The sequence below is a fragment of the Mesocricetus auratus genome, unplaced genomic scaffold, assembly GCF_017639785.1.
Source record: "Mesocricetus auratus isolate SY011 unplaced genomic scaffold, BCM_Maur_2.0 Super-Scaffold_100023, whole genome shotgun sequence".
Lineage (NCBI taxonomy): Eukaryota > Metazoa > Chordata > Mammalia > Rodentia > Cricetidae > Mesocricetus > Mesocricetus auratus.
In genome coordinates this window covers 4,663,494-4,681,785 of record NW_024429204.1, presented here as the reverse complement: position 1 = coordinate 4,681,785, position 18,292 = coordinate 4,663,494, and the positions used below count along the sequence as shown (strand labels likewise).

The following is an 18,292-nucleotide window of genomic DNA, read 5'->3' as shown; positions in this document are numbered from 1 at the left end:
ATGTCATCCAGTCTTCCTTCAAGGAGAGGCTGGAGCAAGTTTGCAGATCAAATAATCAGCTCCTTCAAAGGCCTCGGTGGCTTCCTCTAAGTCACATCTTTTCCAAGTCAAAGACTATGAGAAGCGGGGACAACACGGGCACTGCTATTTGTCCTACGCAAACTGACAACCATGCTAACTCCTGATCGTTCCCAAGAGGTCGCCAAAGGCTCCCTTGTGCTGACCACCATCTTGCTTCCTCTCACATCCCATGACGCGTGCCGAAGGTCAATAACTATCCTGCATCTCAAATTCCCAGAGACGCTGATCTCTCACAGTGGGTGCTGGGTGTGTTCTAAGAAAGTGTGCTGAGGTTTGGGAAATGGATCACACACCGTCAGGTGGCCAGCAGAACATGGTAGCAGCTCAGTGGCTGAATCTTCCACTGGGGTGGATTCGGAAGGTGTGCCAATTGGAGTGGTGAGCCAGCAGGTACGATGTATTGGACCCTTGAGACTTTGGAGAGTGGACTATTGGGGTGACAAAATTGGGTGTGTGTTGCTGTTAATTCTCTGCAGGAAGGAAAGGGGCAGCTATGAGGCCCAGAAGTCTTGATGGCTGCCCTCAAAGCTCCTTCAACCCTGAGTGAGAGTGCGGAGTAAGTTTCAGACTGACAGAGCAAGTCACTGGACTTTGGAAGAGCATGGTTTGTGTTAAGGTCAGGGCCAAGATTGGAGAGAAATATTTTTTTAGTTAATTTATGTTATATATACAGTGTTCTGCCTGTATGTATCCCTGCAGGCCAGAAGAGGGCACCAGATCTCATTACAAAGGGTTGGGAGCCACCGTGTGGTTTCTGGGTATTGAACTCAGGATCCCTGGAAGAGTAGTCAGTGCTCTTAATCTCTGAGCCATCTCTCCAGCCCCAAGAGAAATCATTTCACCCTAAGGGATGAAATGCAGATGCCTTGTGAATGTCTCCCAAGAGTTAGCATTCCAGACTCTGATCTTCCCAAGCTGTCACTGTGCTAAGGGCATAATGGTGACAGAAACAAAAGCTGACGCCACATAAAGGCAGTGTTCATCCTACATGGTAGTGTTGGCTGGGAAAATCTGTCATTGTCCTCTTCTTCCTTGTCTGGCAAGGGTGAATAAACACATGCTATTCTAAAACTAAAACTGACCAAACTAATGAAATCCACTGGATTTCTCTGGCCAGAGGTTTTACCAATGGCTCTATTGGTAATTGGGTCTACTCCTGCTAGAAATCACAAGCTTGATGCCTGTGCCCTTCATGGCAGAATTCAATGTTTTCTATACTCTGTGTGTGTGTGTGCGCGCGCGCTTGTGTGTGTGTGTGTGTGTGTGCGTGCGTGCTTGTGTGCCTGTGTGTGTGTGTTTGAGATAGGGCTTCTCTATATAACAGTCCTGGCTGTCCTGGCATCTGATTGTAGAGCAGACTGTTACCTCGTATGATCCAGATAAAAGTTAAATATTGACCCAGTCCTCTAATTGGTGTGCTGGTTAATTGTCATCTTCTGCTTCGCTGATTTGGAGCCGCCAAGGACACACACCTCTGAACATCTGAACTGCTGGGCATTTCTACAGGCAGGGGCTTCACTGAGGAAGGAGTTCCCATCCTGAATGTCATCATCCAGTGAGCTGAGATTCCCAGAAATGAAAGTTAAAGCAAGCTAAGCCCGGTGTCCATCTCTCTCTGCTTCCTGACTGTTGACATCATGTAACCAGCTGCATCCAGCTGCGGCCACACTAGAGCTGTCCTTGTAACGGCGCCTTCCCTACCTACCACAGTGGACCGCACCCTCAAGCCATGAGCCAAAGTAGACCCTTTCTTAGGTCGCTTTCCCTAGGTGTTTGTCACAGCAAACAGAAAAATGACTAATACAGCCCGTAGTATAGGGCTGGAGAGATGGCTCAGGGGTTAAGAGCACTGCCTGCTCTTCCAGAGGTCCTGAGTTCAATTCCCAGCAACCACACGGTGGCTCACAGCCATCTGTAATGAGATCTGGTGCCCTCTTCTGGCGCAAAGGCAGACATGCAGGTAGAACACTGTAAGGAATTATAGCAGGAGATGGTGTCAATCCTACCAAATAGGCATCATTTATTAGATCTCTTCTCCCAGAGTTTGGGGTGAGTATAACACACCCAAAGCCTTCTTCAGACAGACGAACCAGCTTGTTTTCCTGTGATGTTCTGAATGAAAACAGCCCCCATAGGCTCATAGGGAGCGGCACTATCAGGAAATGTGGCCATGTTTGAGTAGGTACAGAAATGTTGGAGGAAGTGTGTCCCTGGAGGTTGGCTTTGAGGTTTCCAGTGCTCAAGCCAGATCTAGTGGCGCTCTCTTCCTGCCCTGCCTATCTGGGTGTAGAATTCTCAGCTTCCCCATCACCTTGTCAAACTGCATGCCTCCATGACCATAATGAACTAAACCTCTAACTGTAAGCCAGCCCCAATTAAACGCTCTGTAAGAGTTGCCGGGGTCATGGTGTCTCTTCACAGCAGGAGGAACCCAGCAAAGACAATCCCATTTTGGTTCTTTTGATTTTTATTATCATTACTAGCAATAGTCTTTACATGTTTTTTTTCTGAGATTTCATTTTATGCACGTGTTTTGCCTGCATGTGTGTCTGGGTACCATATGCACGCAGTGCCTGAAGAGACCAGAAGAGGGCATCAGATCCTCTGGAACTTTGAGTTGCAGAGTTGGGAACCTCCGTGTGGGTGCTGGGAGTAGAACCCAGGTCCTCTGGAGGAACACCCGATGCTCTTTAACTGCTGAGCCGCCTCCCCCAACTCCAGCAATAACAGGACCTCAGCGTGTAACTCAGGTTTACCTGGGGCTTACTGTGCAACCCAGGCATCATGAGTAATACGCCGAGCAAATGTCATGCTGGGACATTCAGCTGTGCCCCATGCAAAATATCATCCCAGCTGAGCTTGGGGACTGTTTACACCCTCCCTAGAGGCAGAGTAGAGCATGGGATGGCCCAGAAACATAACACGAAGAATAAAAGACCCAGAGACTGATATGGGGTTCAAACTTCAAGCTGAACATCAGAAAAGCAAAGGAGCCAATCACTAGCTCTCACCTCTAACTGAGGCTAAAAGGGCCAATCCATTCAAGAGCTCTTCACCAACTCTCAAACTGCTGCCTCTCCTCAGTGTGGCCGGAGAATGAATGCCTCCTACTGAATCCTGATACGGACTTATACGCCTCTCACGAGTCCTGGGATTAAAGGTGTGAGCTATAATTCTCTTTTTAGACTGAATCACTGTTGTGTAGATCTGGGAGGCCTTGGACTCCCAGAGATCCATCTGCCTCTTAATCCTGAGTCCTAGGGTTAAAGGTGTGCACCACCACGTCCTAGCTTCTGGCTGCTGGGATTAAAGGCGTGTATCACCACTGCCTGATCTCTATATCTCAAGGCTGACTTTGCTTTTCTGAGTCCTCAGAGAAACCTTAATAAATCATTAAAGAATATATCACTACAAGTGACATATCATACGGTCTCACAGTCCGTAAAGATGAACCTCAAAAGCAATTCTTTAGTGAAACTAATACTTGGTCATAAGTTAGAGGTTAGAGTTGTTTCTCTTTTGGGGGGGGGCTTGTTTGCTGTCTTAATCCCAGTAGGGAAATGTTACCGACTGAGCATCAAAAGTCTGCCTACATCCAGTGTTGAAGACTTGGTCCCCAGCTATTGGGAAGACATGATGTGGGGTCTGCTTGGAGGACGTGGGGCATCACTTTGAAGGATCTGTGGGTGACAATGAGTCTTCCCCGGCTTGGATTCACTTTTTAGGTATCTCATGGCAGCCAGCAAGGCCAACGCTACTGAGAGATTCGGTGTTTGGAGTTCCTATCTATAAATAAGCAAACCAGAGATCGCACAGACAATGAAACAAAACCACATCAGAAACCACCAGCTGTCCTGTAAGATGTTTCCTCTGTAAACCACTCACACACATTTTGTCTTCCCTTTGCATAAGAGCTCACTATCCATGCTTGAGGTAGTTCTCTATGTTTCAGTCTCGGGGTGTGTGTGTGTCTGTGTGTGTGTGTAAATGTTCCTCAATGTGTGCACATAATATGCATTTTGCACATATATTCATGGAGAGGCCAGAGCCAGACTGGATGACTTCCTCAATTACTCTCTACCTTTAGTTACATGAATTAATCGAGTGTGTGTGTGTGTGTGTGTGAGTGTGTGTGTGTGTATGTGTGTGTGTGAGTGTGTGTGTGTCTGTGTGTGTGTGTGTCTGTGTGTGTGTGTCTGTGTGTGTGTATGTGTGTCTGTGAATGTGTGTGTGTGTCTGTGTGTGTGTGTGTGTCTGTGTGTGTGTGTGTCTGTGTGTGTGTGTGTCTGTGTGTGTATGTGTGTCTGTGAATGTGTGTGTGTGTCTGTGTGTGTGTGTGTCTGTGTGTGTGTGTCTGTGTGTGTGTGTGTCTGTGTGTGTGTGTCTGTGTGTGTGTATCTGTGTGTGTGTGTGTCTGTGTGTGTGTGTCTGTGTGTGTGTGTGTCTGTGTGTGTGTGTCTGTGTGTGTGTGTGTGTGTGTGTCTGTGTGTGTGTTCCTGCTTGACCGGATGTGCATCATAGTCACAGCTGGCGTCCGCAGTGGCCAGAAGAGGGCATCGCATTTCCTGGAACTGCATTTATAGGAGGCTATGGACCCAAACCTGGGTTCCCTGCAAGGATAACCCTAGGGCTTTGTGTATCTTACCGCTAAGCTGTGTCTCCTGCCCTCAAAGGTTTGTGTTTGTCATTTTAGATTATGTGTGTGGGCATGTGCTTGTGACTTCGGGTACCTGTGGGGACCAGAGGCACTGGACTCCACTGGAGCTGGAATTACATGTGGTGTTAGCGACCGACATGGCTGCTGGGAACCTAACTCAGGTCCTCTCAAGAGCCTTGCATGTTCCTGTCCATTTGTTTATTATTTTTGAGACAGGGTCTTTCTGCATAGCCCAGTCTGTCCTGGAACTCACTATGTAAACCAGGCTCATCTCAAATTCACAGAGGCCCACCTGCCTCTGCCTCTGCCTCTGCCTCCCAAGTGCTGGAATTAAATGTGTACACTACCGCACGTGACTGCCTTACGTAATCTTTTTTTTTTTTTTTTTTTTTTTTTTTGGTTTTTCGAGACAGGGTTTCTCTGTGGCTTTGGAGGCTGTCCTGGAACTCGCTCTGTAGACCAGGCTGGCCTCGAACTCACGGAGATCCTCCTGCCTCTGCCTCCCGAGTGCTGGGATCAAAGGCGTAGCTCTGTTTCTCTAGGCCCAGGCCCCTACATTTTTCAAAACTACATCTTATGTAATTATTTTGTATACAAGCTGCATTTTATTTGCTTATCTTGTGGGCATGTATGTCACAGAGCATGTGCGGAGGTCAAGGGGCATCTTGTGGCTCTTCTCTCCTCCCGAGTTCTAGGCTCCTAGGGTTAAATTCAGGTCCTCGGGCTGGGCAGCAGGCTCTCTTACCCGCTGAGCCGTCCTACTGGTTCTCCCTCTTATTTTCTCCAGGTATTTTCCTGTCCCTCCTTCTTTCTTCCTTTTAAAAAAATGTTTAGGACCCCTGATCCACGCTGGCTGACTGAATTCCAGGTAGGCTGCATACCGGTGGACTCATCATCAAAGCCCATCCCCCAACGCCACTGGAGGTCCCCTGCTCAACCAGAGGCCACCCAGACCATCAACCATCAGAAGTCCAGCCTCAACTCAAGAAGAGACCCTGTGCTCAAGCACAGGTCACACTGGCCGGAGGAGCAGGAAGAAACCAGAAACCAAGGGACAAGACGCCGATCCAAAAAAGACAAGCTCAGACATCGGCACTTAGACCTCTAATTTACCCAAGATGCCTAGGCTCCGGCGTAAGAATCAGCAACAGCAAGGACACTGTGTCAGCAGCAGAGCCCAGATACTCTGCTCCTGCAAGCCGAGAGTATTCCCTCACAGCCGATGCACAGGAGAGTGACCTGAAAACCAACGTTATGAAGATGCTAGAGAGGAAGGCATCTGTTCGCTTCTTTAACGAGGAAAAGGAGATTGACTGTACATTCGCAACATGTGTGAAGCCAAGGGGAAAGTTCCAGACTTCAGGCAGCTCTCAGTCTTGCCTCAGCATGTGTGATGTTTCTCCAGCCCTGGTTCGGCACTGTCAACATCAGCTCCTTTCTCCCCTGCGTTGACAAGCAGCTTCAACACCCTTAGCCTCCTGCCCTTCCAGATTCAGGAAGAAAAGTTTCTTTCTGACACGCCCTGTGCTTGGAGCACCCAGGGAGCTGAGTGCCCAGTCCTGATCGGGGATCGGAGTCCCCCCACCCTAAGTACACAGGTAGGGTGGTGTGGAGGGGCAGCTCACTTAGAGGGATTCTGAGAAGGAACCAAGAAAAAGGGACTCAGGCGCTGGTTTCCTCTGCCGTCCTTTGGCTCCCACAAGGTGCCGCATGGCAAGACCCACCCCCACCCCCACCCCCACCCCCGCCCCGCCCCGCTCACGGTTTTCACCCTGATGGATCCTACTGGGAACTTGGCAAGAGGCAGGGTGAGAGAATGGTCACAAAGGGAGCCTCATTCTTGCGTAACCGAAGACACTAAATCCAGGGGAAACGACTTCCACAAGGTGGCGATGTTTTTGCACCAATGCAGGGAAGAAAACTTTGGGAGGATGCTGCCTTAGTCACCTTTCTGTCTGTGTGATAAAAGGCAAAGGCGATTTTCAGGAGGACAGAGTAGCTGTGGTCCACAGTTCCAGGGCCGGCCGTCCAAGCTTGGGAAGTCTAGGAAGGGGTGGCTTGGAGTAGCTGGTCGCATCTCTATGCGGGGTGGGGGAGGGGTGCGGTAAAGAAGAAAAAGTAGATTGGACATGGCCAGGCCTAGGGAAGTGGCAGAGTGGGGTAGAGAATAAGTGGAGAGAGAAAGAGAGAGACAGAGAGAGAGAGAGAGAGGGAGGGAGGGAGGGAGGGAGGGAGGGAGGGAGGGAGGGAGGGAGGGAGGGAGGGAGGGAGAGAGAGAGAGAGAGAGAGAGAGAGAGAGAGAGAGAGAGAGAGAGAGAGAAGTGGGAGTTAGAACAGTGGAAACAGCCAGGTTATAAGGATGAGTAGTAGCTGGGGGAGGAGCCTGTGAGCTGGGGAGGGGCCTGTGAGCTGGGGGAGGAGCCTGTGAGCTGGGGGAGGGGCCTGTGAGCTGGGGGAGGAGCCTGTGAGCTGGGGGAGGAGCCTGCGAGCTGGGGAGGGGCCTGTGAGCTGGGGGAGGAGCCTGTGAGCTGGGAGGGGGGTGCGGTTTAGGGTAGAGGAAGATGTGAGCAGGGCTGGGAAGCCAGTGTGGACGTTGAAATGTACAACAGGTGCTTGCGATGCCGAGGGGCCTGGAGGCCAGCACGGCTTTGATAGGCTGACAGGCACCTCAGGTGGTCGTGTGTCCCTTCTGCCACAGGTAAGGGAATGACTCCAGTTTCCCAAGTTCCTAAAGAATGCTGACTTTTATCTTGCTGCCAGAAACCCTCCGATAGTCCAGGTTGGGCTCATTTCTGGATGTTCGGGCTGCCTTTTGCAGGTAGGGGAACTGGAGCTTCCTTTGGGCCCGACGACACGGAATCTATAATCAGGAAGCAGAAACGGATGAATGTACCTACGCTCCGTGTATAGTCCTGGATCTCCAGCGGGGAACGGGGCCATCTACTGCAGGCGAGTTGTCTAACCCTAATTAATGAAACGAAAGTGTCTTAGGGTTTTTTCATTCCTGTGAAGAGACACCGTGCCCACAGCAACGTGTATAAAGAAGACATTCAGCTGGGGCGGCTCACTCACAGTTTCAGGGGTTTAGTCCATTGTCATCATGGTGGGGGAGCATGGCGGCTCGCAGGCAGACGTGGTGCCGGAGATGAGAGTCCCCCATCTCGCAGGGCAACAGAAGTCAACTGACTGTGACACTGGGCAAAGCTTACACACACACAAAAACCCTCAAAACCCGCCCCACAGTGGCACACTTCCTCTCACAAGGCCACACCCACTCCTACAAAGCCACGCCCCCTGATGGTGCCACTCCCCATGAGAGTGTGGGGGCCAATACCACACGAGACAATCGACATAGGCATGTGCACGCCTAGAGATACAACCCCCAGGTTAGTTGTCAGGTTGACAATACCATCACACCAGGTGTCCTGGCTGCCCACGCTGACCATCTCCCTGTTAGCCCTGTAGAGATTAGTCAGAACTTCCTAAATGACTAAAAACATTTCCCAGAAAGGGACGACACCAGAACCAGGCGTGCTTGTAACCCCACACTCAGGAGACAGAGGCAGGGTGACTGCGTGCTGAGTCAGGGGCCAGCCCAAGCCACACAACAGCCTGCTTTGGAGACAAACAACAACAAAAAATAGGCTGGAAACACCTTTAATCCCACTGCCCACGAGGCACAGGCAGGTGGAGCCCTGACAGTTGGAGGTCAGCCTGGTCTGCAGAGTGAGTTCCAGGCCAGCCATGGCTGCACAGCGAGCCCTTGTCTCGTTTTAAAAAAAAAAAAAAAAAAAAAAAACAAGAAGGAAAGGAGACGATGGTAACCCACATTCACTTTCTACATTTATCCTGCACTTAGACACTGATGCATGTATAGACATGTATGCAGCTATACATGTGCATATATAGATGCATTTAAGTGTGTAGATGCATGCATGCACTATGTGAAGGTGTTACAGTTTGGATACTGAGTATCTCCCAAAAGCATATACACTAAACAGTTGGTACTGGATACTGAGTATCTCCCAAAAGCATATACACTAAACAGTTGGTCCCCAGAAGGGTACTGCTGGGAGATGGTGGAACCTTTGGGAGGTGAGGTGTAGGCAGAGTTTCTCATCACACCGGCCAGCTCTGTCCGGCCAACCAGCTCCCAAATAACCACACAGAGACTTAGTACTAACTATAGACGCTCGGCTGACAGCTTAGGCTTGTTACTAACTAGCGCTTGCATCTTAATGTGTATTTCTTAGTCACGCTCTACCGTGTGGAGGTGCCTTGTTTCAGCCGGGTGCGTTCGTCTCCTGCTTCCTCTGCGTCTCGCTGGTGACACCCCAAGGCTGTGCCCCTCTTCTCCCCAGCATTCTCTCAGTCTGGCAACTCTCACCTCACCTCCTCCTGCCCAGCTATTGGCCAGTCAGCTCTTTATTAGACCAATGAGAGTAACACATATCCACGGTGACCAATAAAGGATTATTCCACAGCCACTGGGGGATCTTTTGGTCACTGGGGACATATCCCCTGGTCCCCACTTGGCTTTCTGTCGTTCATCCTAGGCCCAGAGTCCCAGAGTCGATTGATCATGAACTGAAAGCTATTGTTGTCGTTGTTTTCCGAGACAGGGTTTCTCTGTATTGTTTTGGAGCCTGTCCTGGAACTCACTCTGTAGACCAGGCTACCTTCAAACTCACAGAGATCCTCCTCCCTCTGCCTCCTGAGGGCTGGGATTAAAGGCGTGCGCCACCAATGCCCGGGGAACTGAAAGTTATTAACAGTGAGTCCTAGAAAACCTTTTCTCCCCCCCCCCTCCTTGAGACAGCCAGACGTAATCCTGGCTGACCTGGAGCTCTCTATGTAGACAGCCCAGGCTGGCCTTGAATACACAGAGATATGCCTGCCTGTGTCTGCTTCCTGAGTGCTGAGAGTAAAGGTGTTAGTCCACCATGCACACCCCACAAGCCTTTCTCTTTCTAAGCTAATTATCCCAAGTGTTTTGCTACAGTGACCATGAATGTATATATTTAGAAAGGGAAAGATTTCATTTTACGACTTTATTTCCATTATGTATGTCTGTCTGAGTGTAGGTTTGTGCACCTGCGTGCAGTGCCTGAGGGGGCCAGAAGAGGGCATCGGTTCCCCTGGAGCTGCTGCTACAGTTGGCGGACTTGTGTCCTGGGAACAAAGCTCGGATCCTCTGGAAGAGCAGGAAGTGCTCTTAAGCCACGGAGCCGTCTCTCCAGGTGGAGGCTGCATTTTACAGTTTCTTGGGGTTTTTTTTGTTTTTGTTTTTGTTTTGTTTTCCAGACAGGGTTTCTGTATGGCTTTGGAGCCTGTCCTGGCACTCACTCTGTAGACTAGGCTGGCCTTGAACTCACAGAGATCCACCTGCTAGGAACACTTTTTAAAAGCTTGTTTTAATGCCAGGCAGTGGTGGCGCACGCGGTTAGTCCCAGCACTGGGGAGGCAGAGGCAGGCGGATCTCTGTGAGTTCTAGGACAGCCGGGGCTACACAGAGAAGCCCTGTCTTGAAAAAAAAAAAGTTTGTTTTGTTCCCTTCTAGTTGCAATGAGCATAAGATAATTACTGTTTAACACCCAGGAGCAGGAACAGGTTGTCTCAAAGTTCCCTCACAGCTTCTGTTAGATACACTGACTTTTCTAAAGCTAACTTATTTTCTCCTTTATTTTATTTTTATTTTTATTTTTATTTTTGGTTTGCCCAGACAGGGCTTCTTTGTGTAGTCCTGGCTTTCCTGGAACTGGAACTGTAAACCAGGCTGGCTGTGAACCCATTGATACGCCTACTTCTGCCTCCCAAGTGCTGGGATTAAGGGCGTGCGCAACCACCAGCTGGCTTCAAGCTCACTTCTAAACACTTGAAGTCAAAGCTCTGTGGTTTATTCGGAAAGCCAGCAGAACACCCCTTGCCTGGGCATGCTGGGGGCTCTGCTGAGACCTTGGGGCAGACCTGGCTGTGCTTGACAGGAGTCTCCCAAGCAGCCAGCACTCGCTACCCGGGTGCGTAACTCCCAGGTAAGGCAGCTCACAACCTCCTGTAACTCCAGCTCCAGGGGATCCGACACCCTCATTTGCCCTCGGCAGACACTGGCACTCAAGTACACATGCCTACAAACACACAGAAATTTAAAAATAAAAGTTTTTAAAAGAAGACTTACATACAGAAAAACAAAAGAACAGACAAATGAAAAGAAATTTTGCTAAGCTCACTTTGAAGTGGGCAGTGCCCCCGCCCTCTCCTTATCTGGCCCTGCCCCCTCCGGGCCCCAGCTCCGCCCTCAGCCCCACCCCCTGCCCCAACTCACTGAGTTGGCTAGGTCTGACCTTGGTTGTTAAAGATTGTTCTTTTGTTCTTCGAGACGTGGTTTCTCTGTATTGTTTAGGAGCCTGTCCTGGAACTCGCTCTTGTAGACCAGGTTGGCCTCGAACTCACAGAGATCCACCTGCCTCTGCCTCCCAAGTGCTGGGATTAAAGGCACGTGACCCCAATGCCCGGCTAAAGTTGGTTCTTATGCTGAATGTCTAGAAGGGTTCTTTGACTCTCATTTTTACATAATACATACAATAATAATGATTTACTAGCTATGGGTACGACTCAGGTCTCTGAAGCAGCGTTTGCCCAGCATGTATGAGGCTGAGGGATTCTATCCTTGGCACCCTGGAAGACAGACAAATGACAAACTCCTTGCAAAAGCCATCTACTAATTTAGTCTACGTATATTCATTTTAAAAACTATATGAGCCTGGCGGTGATGGTGCACGCCTTTAATCCCAGCACTCGGGAGGCAGAGGCAGGCAGATCTCTGTGAGTTCGAGACCAAGCCTGGTCTACCGAGCGAATTCCAGGACAGGCTCCTAAACAATACAGAGAAACCCTGTCTCGAAAAAACAATAACAAAAACAAACAAACAAAAAACTATATGCTCTGTGCCTCTTATGTTCCAGGCAGGAGGCTACTGAGGCAGGAACAGGAAACAACATATATATGTTTATTTATATTTTTGGAGAGATGACTCAGTGGTTAAGAGCTCTTGTGACTGTTGCAGAAGATCATAATTGTCTATAATTCCAGTCCTGGGGGATCTGATGTTCTCTTCTGACCACCAAGGGCACAAAACACACACATAAACATGCAGGCAAAATACTTACACACATAAAATAAATATGATTTAAAAATAATCAAAACTAGCCGGGCGTTGGTGGCGCACGCCTTTAATCCCAGCACTCGGGAGGCAGAGGCAGGCGGATCTCTGTGAGTTCGAGGCCAGCCTGGTCTACAAGAGCTAGTTCCAGGACAGCCTCCAAAGCCACAGAGAAACCCTGTCTCGAAAAACCAAAAAAAAAAAAATCAAAACTGTCCTTCGCTATAGTGGAATGATATTCCTTAGATATTCTTTTCTTTTTTTTCCAGATTTATTTATTTAGTCTGCAACATTCTGCCTGCAGGCCAGCAGAGGGCACCAGATCTCATTGTAGATGGCTGTGAGCCACCATGTGGGTGCTGGGAATTGAACTCAGGACCTCTGGAAGAGTAGCCAGTGCTCTCAACCTCTGAGCCATCTCTCCAGCCCCTCCTTGGATATTCTTATCGCGAGATCTGTGCTTCTATCAGCAAACTGCTCCTGGAGTTTGTGCTGCCTGTGATTGCCTACGCCAGTGGTGGAAAACTCTTAATCTTTCCATGGGTACCAGTACAAAGCACAGCTGCCTCCTTGTTCATAGGACTCTTGAACACAGGGGACAGTGGGCAGCCACAGAAAGGGTGAATTAACTTTTCTTCCTTCTCAGTAAGCACTCATCAAGTCTGGTGTAGTGGACCATGCGTGGAATTACAGGAGGGTCAGGAGTTCAAGATCATCCCCAACTACTTAGTGGGTTTTAATTCAGCCTGGGCTACATGGGACTCTGTCTCAAAAAAATAAAGGAGCAGCTGGGCATTGGTGGCACACGCCTTTAACCCCAGCACTCGGGAGGCAGAGGCAGGTGGATTTCTGTGAATTCCAGGAGGTCTACACAGCGAGTTCCAGGACAGGATCCAAAACAATACAGAGAAACTCTGTCTCAAAAAACAAACAAAAAAAAATAAAGGAGCTTGGGGCGATGGCTCAGGATTTCTGAGAGCTAGCTGCTCCAGAGTTCCCTTCCCAGCACCTGTTAGAAGTCTCTCAGCCACCTGTAACTCTCAGGGGGCCTGACACCACTTCCAGCCTTACACACCTGACACACACGAATAAAAAAATAAAATTAAATCTTGTTTAAAATAAAAAAAATGTTTCACAATTCAGACCAAAACCGGGCGTTCTGATGCCTCTGTGGCTTGCAAAGCCGACTTGCTGTCCAAACTACCATTTGACAAGGGGTTTCGCAATCACAGCTCTCTCAGGGACACCCTAGACTCTGGGGTGTAGAACAGTTCCGGGTACCTTACCTGGAACCGTCTCCTCTTTGGCCCAGAATCTTCTGAACTCTGCAACACTTCCTGTTCAGTACCAATAACCACTTCCTCCAAGGCTGGCATTCCTTTCCACTCCTCTGAACTGTCACCATTGTCTCCTGCTGTTACATCCTCAAATCGGGGACCTCTGCTATTGAAAACCCCACTGGAACCACTGATTGCTGGGTGGGTTCGAGGGAAAGTCAGCCAAGGGACATACTATGTAACCCCATATGCACACACACGTGACATACACAAGGAGTGCACACACACGTGCACACGCACACACAGGCACATGCACACACACACACACACACACACACACTTGCTCAACAGGCAGGCTCCTCGAGTCTCAGCTCGTGCCACTGGCTGTGGTCTGACTGGCCATTCCTTTTCCTGTTCTGAGTGCTGACGTGGCCTAGCTCAGGGTGCTCACTTATCACGCGAAGGCCCAGGGCTTGATCCAGTCTAGTGTGCACTTCTGAGACCCCAGCTATTAGGGGCTGAGCCAGGGAAAATTGCCTCAAGTTCAAAGTCAGCCTGACCTACTTAGCAAAACCCTGTCTCAAGGAAGGAGGGGGAGGGGGAGGAGGGGAAGAGAGGAAGGGAGGGGAAGGGAAATGGGGAAATTGGACAGGCTAGCACAGGCTTGCAATCCCAGGATAATCAGGATGGGGCATGAGAATTACAAATTCAGGGTTAACCTGGGCTACGCCTCAACCTCAAGCCAACCTGGGACGTTTACCGAGGGCTTGCCCAGAGCATGGGTATCCCGTGCTGTCCTTATCTCCACACAGCATCACCCATGGCGGCCCTCGCCTGTCCTTCTAGGACTGGAGAGGTGGCAGCAGGAGGAACAAAAATTCAAAATCATCCTTGACTGCAAAGTGAGTTCAAGGCTAGCCGGAACTATGAAACACATACACACACTCTCTCTGTGTGTCTCTCTGTCTGTCTGTCTGTCTCTCTTTCTAAAAGCGTCACATGGATTGGTGGTGGTGTTCAGTCCCATCAGTTGATAAGTGGATAGAGAAAAAAAAAACGGCGCAAATACACAACGTAACGCTACTCACCCATAAAAACTGTCATTTGTAACACCATCCATGGAACTAGAGGCCGTTGTTAAGTGGTCCAGGCCCAGGGAGATAAAAACTACTTGATCCCATTTGTGTATCAGAGACCTCGTGGAAGTTGGGATAATGACAGTTACCAGAGGGCGGAGAGTACAGAGGGGATGGGGAGGGAAGGGTGGAGGGGATTGGTTAACTAACTGGTCCTGAGCTACGGCAAACAGGACTATAAAGTTCACAGATAATGATGGTGTGCCATAAGAAAACTTTAAAATAAGAAGGTGAGTGTCAGCCGGGTGACATACGTTAGCCTTGGCTGCATGGCAAGCTTGGGGCCAGCCTGGGTATATTAGCTACTTTTATGTTGATTCGGCAAAGAAACTTGCAGAAAAGAGAGGGCTAAGAATCCATCGTGGGGGCAGGGGAAGGCTGGCAGGCAAGCATCCTGCCCCAGGGGTTAAGAGTTCCGTTTCTAGTACCTGCATCACCTGTGTGCACATCCACATAGTTAAAAGTAAAATCGCCCTTTAGTCATTCAAAGAAATCATAAACCTGGCAGGTGGTGGCCCACGCCTTTAATCCCGGCACTCAGGAGGCAGAGGCAGGCGGATCTCTGTGAGCTCGAGGCTAAGGTCTGAATTTCAGGACAGGCTACAGAGAAATCCAGCCTCTCACATGGTAACCCAGGCTGGAATTGAGTTCCAGAACATTCTCTTCAGTGGTAGGGTTACCAGTGTGAACCTTTGTACCCCAGGAATCTAAAGTTAATTTTTGTTTGTTTGTTTTTCAAGACAGGATTTCTCTGTATTGTTTTGGAGGCTGTCCTGGAACTCACTCTGTAGACCAGGCTGGCCTTGAACTCACAGAGATCCGCCTGCCTTTGCCTCCCAAGTGCTGGGACTAAAGGCAAACTTAAGAACAAGCCAGGCTGTTGGTTACTGTTTCCACAGAGCCTGGAACCTGGCTAGTCTGAAAGACGCTAATGAGTGTTCTGTGGGAAGTCCATCGGAGAAAGCTAAGTGGTTTCTTCCCTTTGGGTCCTCTCCGAGCCAGTCACAGCCTAATCCAACACGGTTGCTCACATCCCTGAACGTCCATTGCCAAATACTGTTCTGCAAAACACGGCGTGGAAATTGCTGCTCTCAGCCATTACCCCGGTTTCCTTCTCCCCACAGGATGCCGCCACACTCCTTCCCTGCTTCTGTGCTGGGCTCCAGCTCCTCCAGAGAGACCCCCTCGTCAGTCCACACTTCTCTCTGCAACGCTCCGCCCTCACCGGGTGCTGTTACAGAATGACTGTCCCTGGGACACTGGAGAGTTGGCTCAGTGCTTAAGGGCGATGGCTGTTCTTGCAGAGGGCCCAGGGTTCCGTTCCCAGCGATGGCTGTTCTTACAGAGGGCCATCAGACTTCATATGAACGTGAAAGCCAGTGTGAGCTACATAAAATTCCATCTCAAATCGAGAGTGAAGGAAAAGCCTGGTGAAGAGGCAGGGGGATCTCTATAAGTTAAAGGCCAGCCTGCTGGTCTTTACATAGACTCTGCGTCATAATCAAACAAACAAATAAATAAAATGCGTTCCTCCAATGGCAAGATGACTTATCAGGTAAGGACGCTTGCCTCCAAGCTTGATGATCTGAATTTGATCCCTAGAACCCATGAAGTGAAGGGAGACAAGGAACACACTCACACACACACACACTCATACACATTCACACATACATACACACACTCACATGAATACACACACTCACATACTCATACACTCACACACACTCATATACACATACATACACACTCAAACGCACACACTCATATGCACACACTCACTCACTCACTCACACTCACACACACTTACACACACACATAAATGTTATAAAACTGTAATGCTTCCCCCACCTAATCTCCAGAGACATAAGCCCCCAGCTTCATACCTCAGTTTTTACAGCCCCAAGCGCGCCTGCCAACACCCCCAGAACCCTTAGATGGCTAGCGCCCTTGTACAGGTTTGTTGTGTAGAGTTCGTATGTGACTTGTCCCTCGGAAGCTCTTGAGAAAACATTCAGCACCGCTCACAATGTCGGTATTACACCCAGGGAATGCAATGCAGTTTCTTCCCCCTACTTTCTACTCAATCAAATAGGAAGGCATTCACAAAGACCTCACTCTGTAAGCCACCTCCCTAGAGGGTTTTACAGACCAACATAGATCGCAGTCTTCGCCCACAGAAGCTTCTGGGGAGACAGTCAAACACTTACCGACGACAGGATGCAAAGGCTTTGATGGAGGCGTGAGGGCTGTGTTTGGACAGCACCCAGCCCCGCATACTTATCAGGGAAGTTGATTGCATCTCCATATTGCTCTGTGGGAATCTGAGAAAGCTTCACAGAACACGCGTGGAGGGTGAGCAGGAACAATCTAGACAAAGAGTGGGCGATGAGGGGTGTAACTCAGTACTTGCCTGGCGTGCGTGTACAAGGTCTTGAGTCCAATGTCCGAAGGAAAAAATGAACCACGATAAGATTGTACACCGCAGCCTGGCGTTGGTGGCGCACGCCTTTAACCCCAGCACTCGGGAGGCAGAGGCAGGGGGGATCTCTGTGAGTTCAAGGCCAACCTGGTCTACACAGCGAGTTCCAGGACAGCCTCCAAAACAATACAGAGAAACCCTGTCTCAAAAAAAAAAAAAAAAAAAAAAGATTGTACACCTTCGCCAATGTCTCGGGCGGGAACACTCCTCTTGTGGCAGATTTCAGGCAACCAGCACGATGCCCCTGAGAACCAAGGACCAGCTTGGGCACGAGCTAGTAAAGCAGCGTCACCGCATCACCAGAGGGAAGACAGGTGACAGACACTGCGCAGCCAAAGGCACAGACGGCTACAGGAGTCTGGAGGCAGCTTGGCCGTTGGCCTGAAGAGCGTGAGATTTCCAAGGAGGAAAGAAAGCCTTGAGGCCGAAACCAACATCCACCCTCGAGATACCGAGCTTGGGCTCCCTACTTCCCTCGGGGACACTCTGGCCCCCCCACGGCCACCTGCATGAAAAGAAGCCCGCGGGAGGGCCACAGAACTGCGGCTGCTGCGGCTTTGTCGCCTGGGCCTGGCGAGGCTTTGTGGGTAGCTGCCTGTCCCTGTCTCCTTTCTATGGCTGCGATAAAATACCGACAAAAGCAAATTTGAAAATACCGGAGCTGGGCGGTGGTGGCGCACGCCTTTAATCCCAGCACTCGGGAGGCAGAGGCAGGCGGATCTCTGTGAGTTCGAGGCCAGCCTGGTCTACAGAGCAAGTTCAGACAGTTCTTCAATGAGGCTCTTTCCTGAGGCGATTCTAGACCGTGTCCTGGTGACAGATGAAACTAAACATCACGGCGGTACTGTCCGCGCCTGCAAGAGGCCCTACCATTCATAGAAGAGTATTACAAGCCGCAGTGCCCGCATTCACTCCCCCCTTTGACCTCCTTTTCTTTCTGTTCCGAGCGCCAGAGCCAAGCGCCTGTTACCAAAGCCTGGGACTGAGCGGCCCACTGTTTCACCACCAGCAGATGGGGCAGCAGAGAGCGGGAGAAGACCTGCCGTCATCTCGCTTCTCCGGCTCTGATAGAAGGCTAGACGTCTGCTCGTTTACACACACGCGCACACGCACACACACGCACACGCACGTGCGCACACACACACACACACACACACAGGCTATTGCCTGCCCAGCATGTGTCAGAGTGGGACGTCTGGAAGTTGGATCTGGCCTGGTGTCTCGGGTCTGCATGCAGGCAGGTGGTGGGAGGCAGGAGGATTACAAGTTCAAGGCTTGCTTGGGCTACAGATCAACTTAAAGGACAACTCAACAAGATACGGTGTGTGTCCTACAGTGGGACAATCTGATAAAACCTCAACGATTCTTTTCTTTTTATGTTTTTTAGACAGGGTTTCTCTGTAGCTTTGGAGCCTGTCCTGGAACTCAGTCAGTAGACCAGGCTGGCCTCGAACTCACAGAGATCCATCTGCCTCTGCCTCCCGAGTGTTGGGATTAAATGTT

General features: G+C 49.9%; 1 long non-coding RNA gene across 2 annotated transcripts; it reads right to left on the bottom strand.

The window, feature by feature from the left end:
* Nucleotides 1-5,342: 5,342 nt before the first annotated feature.
* LOC121133724 lies at nucleotides 5,343-8,154 on the bottom strand. 2 transcript variants are annotated; one of them, XR_005870695.1, is made up of 4 exons: nucleotides 7,811-8,154; nucleotides 7,482-7,598; nucleotides 6,501-6,693; nucleotides 5,343-6,374 (listed from the first exon to the last, which is right to left on the bottom strand). It is a non-coding gene; the product is annotated as an uncharacterized LOC121133724 (long non-coding RNA). The 2 variants fall into 2 exon arrangements; XR_005870697.1 differs by having other exon boundaries at nucleotides 6,510-6,693.
* Between the last annotated feature and the right edge of the window lie 10,138 nt (nucleotides 8,155-18,292).